The sequence below is a fragment of the Nicotiana sylvestris genome, chromosome 11 (genome assembly GCF_000393655.2).
Source record: "Nicotiana sylvestris chromosome 11, ASM39365v2, whole genome shotgun sequence".
NCBI lineage: Eukaryota > Viridiplantae > Streptophyta > Magnoliopsida > Solanales > Solanaceae > Nicotiana > Nicotiana sylvestris.
In genome coordinates, this window is record NC_091067.1 from 89,328,133 (window position 1) to 89,334,173 (window position 6,041).

Here is a 6,041-nt window from a genome sequence, read left to right on the forward strand (position 1 = left end):
TGTTTTTGAGTAGGATTTGCGAGTTCTGGATATTCTCCTTTCGTCAAATATTCCTTGATATCATGAAACCAAGGTTTTCCGTCTGCTTCTTCTTCTACATGAGTGCAGTAAGCTGGCTGATCATAGATCTTTATCGGAATAGGATCAATGAAGTTCTTATCGGGGTGTTGTATCATGGACGATAGGGTAGCCAATGCATCAGCAAACTCATTTTGAACTCTGGGAACATGTTGCAACTCTATCTTTGTGAACCTTTTCCTCAATTCCTGTACATGATGCAGATAAGGGAGTATCTTGGAGTTCTTGGTTGCCCATTCTTTTCGGACCTGATATATAAGTAGGTCTGAATCTCCGATGACTAGCAATTCCTGAATGTTCATGTCAATGGCCATCTTGAGCCCTAAGATGCAGGCTTCGTACTCGGCCATGTTGTTGGTGCACGGGAACCTGAGCTTGACAGATACCGGATAATGCTGACCGGTTTCATATACTAGGACTGCTCCTATGCTAACTCCTTTGAAATTTGCTGCTCCATCGATAAACATTCTCCAACCGTCATAAGATTCTGCAATGTCTTCTCCTATGAAAGATACCTCTTCATCAGGAAAATACGTCTTTAGAGGCTCGTATTCTCCATCCATGGGATTTTCAGCAAGATGATCTGCTAGTGCTTGTCCTTTGATTGCCTTCTGAGTCACGTAAACAATGTCGAATTCACTCAGCAGGATTTGCCACTTGGCTAGCTTGCCAGTGGGCATGGGCTTCTAAAAGATGTACTTGAAATGATCCATTTTTGATATGAGGTAAGTGGTATAGGCATAGAAATAGTGTCTCAACTTCTGAGCTACCCAAGTCAGGGCACAACAAGTGCGTTCCAATAGAGAATACCGAGCCTCGTACGGGGTGAACTTCTTGCTGAGATAATAGATGGCCTGCTCCTTTCTTCTCGTTTCATCATGCTGCCCAAAAACACAACCAAAAGCTCCATCCAATACTACAAGGTAGAGTAATAGAGGTCTACCCGGATCGGGCAGGACCAAAACTGGCGGCGTTGACAGGTATTCCTTAATTCTATCAAAGGCTTTCTGACAATCATCAGTCCATTTGGTAGCAGCTTCCTTCTTCAACATCTTAAAGATTGGCTCACAAATGACAGTGGATTGAGCTATGAACCGGCTGATGTAGTTAAGTCTTCCCAAGAAACTCATAACTTCTTTCTTATTCTTCGGTGGTGGCAATTCTTGGATGGCTTTGAACTTTGATGGATCCAGTTCTATTCCTCGAGGACTCATAATGAACCTAAGTAGTTTTCTGATAGGAACCTCAAATGCACACTTGGCAGGATTCAACATCAAGTTGTACCTTTTCTTAGTCTGTTGAAGAACTACCTCAGATATTCCATGTGGTCATTGGCTCTCTTGGATTTGATGATGACGTCATCTACATATACCTCGATCTCTTTGTGTATCATGTAATGGAAAATAGCAGTCATGACCCTCATCTAGGTGGCTCCAGCATTTTTTAACACAAACGAGATCATCTTGTAACAATACATCCCACACGACGTAATGAAATCCGTTTTCTCCACGTCTTCCTCATCCATCCATATCTGATGATACCCAGCAAAACACTCAACGAACGACTGCAGTTCATGCTTGGCGCAGTTGTCAATTAGAATGTGTATGTTTGGTAAGGGGAAGTCGTCTTTCGGACTAGCTCGGTTGAGATCCCGGTAGTCGACATAGACTCTAACCTTCCCATCCTTCTTCGGCACTAGCACAATATTGGCTAACCATGTTGGATACTCTACTACCTTGAGAACCTTGGCTTTGACTTGCTTGGTGACTTCTTCCTTGATTTTCAAACTCATGTCAGGTTTGAACTTCCCGATCTTCTATTTTACTGGTGGACATGTTGGATCGGTTGGCAGTTTGTGAGCTATAATAGATATACTAAGACCAGTCATGTCATCATAAGACCAGGCGAATATGTCCTCATATTCCCTTAGAAATTCCGTGTACTTTTCCTTTTCTAATGGTGACAGATGAACGTTGATTTGTGTTTCTTTGTCATTTTCTGCATCTCCCAGGTTGACAATCTCAGTTTCGTCCAGGTTAGACTTAGGTCTATTTTCAAAATCATCAACCTCTTTAACAACCTCTTATGGTATATCATCTTCTTCTGAGTCCATATCCATTTGTTGCGTTGCCTCGTCGCACGTCACAATCGTCAGTTCATCAAGATAAGTAATAGTAATGCTGTGTGAATAAAGTAAACAACAAAAAGTAATAAGAGCAAGATTTATAAGAAATTAAAATGCTTTGATAAGTTTTATAATTGTTTTGAACATTAGACCCCTTATTTCAATATTAAAAATGCGGAAAAAAGTCAATTAGCGAAAAAATAAAGATAATGCATGGTGCTTTGTTTAGCCTTGCTACCCTGATGTTTTTCGGGCCCTGGTAGTTCTGATGGACCAATTGTTGAGGCGTGCTCCTTGGCTCAGAGCTTGTATAGAAGGTATTTCCTCTCCCTCCTCCTCGAAAATGACACAACCGTCCATATTATCATCTTCCAAAAACAAGTTCCTCATCGCCGCCAGTGCTTCCTCTTCTCCCAACCCATATATGACATTGGCGGGCTGGAAAGTCTGTTCCAATCAAGGTATTGGATGCTCCAGTGGGTAGTAGGGAGTGCGCCAAGGTGGCGACCAGTGGTTGAATTCCTCCCAATTGTATTCATATCCTAAATCGAAAGTGGTACCGTGTTTCTTCAACTTGATAGGCTTAGGGATTCCTTGGAGATTCTTTCCAAGTCCCTTGCCAGGTTCGTATCCGCACTAATTTAGTATACTTTCGATTTTGCTATCCCACCATTTGTCCTTGTCCACGATGTTGACTCGCTCAATATGATGGTAGGTTTCTCCGCCTATCTTCCTTCTTCCTTCGATTGATGGGATGGTCTAGCGACTGTATATGGGATTGCTACCATCACCGTGAATAATTACCTCTTGGTAATTCCACTCGAATTTCACTACTTGATGTAGGGTTGATGCCACAGCCCCAGCGGCATGGATCCAGGGCCGTCCCAATAGCAAGTTGTAAGATGCTGGGACGTCTATCACTTGAAAATCAACGTCGAACAAAGTCAGTCCCATTTGCAGACACAAACTGATTTCCCCAATAGTGGACCTTTGTGATCCATCAAAAGATTTGACATTAATGGCTCCATCCTTGATCTCATGCAGGATCTTTCCTAGTGTTCTGAGAGTCACCAATGGACAAATATTGAGATGGACCCTCCGTCAATCAGGACTCTGGTGATGAAATGATCTTCGCACTGCACAGTGATGTGTAAGGCCTTGTTATGGCTTAGCCCTTCAGGTGGCATCTCATCTTCGTGGAAAGTGATTTTGTGACTCTCCAATACTTGACCCATCATGTTTGCCATTTCTCCTCCTGTTATGTAGCTGGGTACATATGCCTCGCTCAGCACCTTCAATAAGGCATTCTTATGTGCGTCAGAGCTTTGTAACAGAGCCAAGATAGAGATCTGGGCTGGCATTTTGTTCAACTGATCAATGACCAAATACTCTTTGGCTTGTATCTTCCTCCAGAGATCATCAGGCCCAGTTTCAGTGACGTTTGGTCGTCCAGAAGCCTGCTTACTGGACTCGGCTAGGTGTTCTGGAGTATAAACCCTGCCGGTTCTTGTCATACCCTGTGTTGCAATTGCTTCTCCAGATTTGGTTTTCCCTTTCCTTCTCGCCTTGGCGGTGTAATCCCATGGTATGGCCTTTGGGTGGAAAGGTGTTACGGCTGTCATGGCCACCGGGATAGGTACCTTTGCCTTGGATGGTAACACAGCCACTTCGAATGGTATAGGTGTCTTTGGAGACCCAAACTCGACCTCAATAGGTCCTGGAATCTTTGCAGAAGTGGGTGCTTGGAACTCAAGTGGTATGGACATGTCTACTTTAGCGTTTTCAGAAGGCTGGATCTGGACCACAATTGGATTAAGTGTGACCGTTGGTTCCTTTGGCTCGTCACGTTCAGCAATAAATCCGATCGACCCATTGGGGTCCCAATCATCCTCTATCTCAATCATGTGAATGCCCCCACCCTTGTGGTCAGGCAGAGGGTTGTTGCGGACATTCGGAGGTGGCTCCTTTGCTATGATGATTTTGTTGTCAATCAAAGCTTGGTTCTTATCCATTAGAGAGCGGCACTCATCAATGGTATGCCTCTTCATGCTAGAATGGTATGCACGAGTTTTGTTTGGGTTGACCCATTGGGAGGGGTTTTCGGGGTTTATGGTAGGGATAGAGGTGATGTAACCAATAGCTTTGAGCCTTTCATACAGCTGGTCGATAGGTTCGGCAATGGAGGTATACTGTTTGGGGGGTCTGCGGTCGAAGTTTGGTCGGGGGCTAGAAATGTTTTGGCGGGAGGGAGGTGGTTAATAGTGAGAGGGTTGAGTATTGTAGGTTTGATAGACATGTGCTGGTTGGGAATATCTGGGCCAAACTGGCTGATATGTGGGAGACAGAGGCGATTGGTAACTAGGTGGTGGAGTTTGGTAGGAAGGTGAGGGTGCTTTGTAATTTGGGGTAGGTTGATATGTGAGTGGAGGTATCAAGTAGGTTTGGTATTCAATTGGGCATTTTGTTCTTTGTGCAACCGTCATGGCGCTCACGTCCCTTTTCTTGGACGTGCCACTAGACTGTAGAGCCTTGTTGGTGGCCTGCAGAGCTTCAAAGTTAGTGACCATACCAATTTTGATACTTTCCTCTATCCTTTCCCCTAGCTTGATGACGTTGGAAAATTTCTGGCTTTCAATCAGCAATAACCTTTCAAAGTACTATGGTTCTTGAGCTCGGACGAAAAACCTGTTCATTTGTTCTTCTTCTAAAGCCGGTCTGACCTTAGCGGCTTCTCATATCCAATGAGTAGCATACTCGCAGAATGTTTCCGAGGGTTTATTCTTTAAGTTCTGGATGTAGAACACATCTGGTGCATTTTCCGCGTTGAACCTGAACCTGTCTATGAAATCGGATGCCATACTTACCCAATTTGAGCACTTCCTAGGGTCTTGGTTGATGTACCAAGACAAAGCATCTCCTTTCAGACTTCTCATAAAGAGTTTCATGCAAATCTTTTCATCCCTTCCTACTCCGACCAGCTTGTCGCAGTACGTCCTTAAATGGACTCTGAGTTCCCTTGTGCCATCAAACATCTCGAACTTGGGAGGTTTGTACACCTCAGGAAGTTTGACATCTGGCTGAATGCAAAGGTCCTCATAATGCAGACCCTCAATCCCCTTGCTTCCTTTGACACCCTGAATTCGGCTAGTCAGCTTCTTGAGTTCCGCGGCCAGATTCCTGATAAGAGAGTTAGACTCCGGTGTGCTTGAAATAGATTGAGTATAGTATGGTGTGGTTTCCACATAGATGGGGGTATTGTGGGGATGATCATTTGTGGATTTTAGTGGTTTAGGAATGAGCAATGGGGTGTTGTCTGAAGTGTGGCATGTGTTGCAGTGGTGATGGGGAGCGGGTTGGTTTTTTGGTTTCGGGATGCTTTGTGGAGGTATGGGGTTTTGAGTGTTGGCAAAGTTGACATTTGGGGTAGTGAGGGAAAATGACAAATTCGCCAAGTTCCGAACTTGGTCCAGTTCTTCTTGAAACTTTAATAACTTCTGTTCGAGCTGGGACTCACTTTCCTTGGAAACCTGAATACCCTGAGGAACCTCTACCCTTTCAACTGAGTTCTCCTTTCTGATGTTGCTCAAATCTTCCATCTTTCCCTTGTTCTTGTTTCTGATAGGACTCGGAGGAGGAGGAGGTGGAGGACCCTTAGATCTTGTGGAGTATGATAACGATGCCAGAGTTCACCAACTAACCTTTGGGGAGGGGAATAAACAAAAGGTAAAAATAAAAAGGTAGCAAGTTAGTGCGGATTAGGAGAAAAACACGTTGCAATATTTAAACACATAGTGCAAGAATATAAATTGTGTCCTAATTTGGGAGCCTCTTTGTGCCC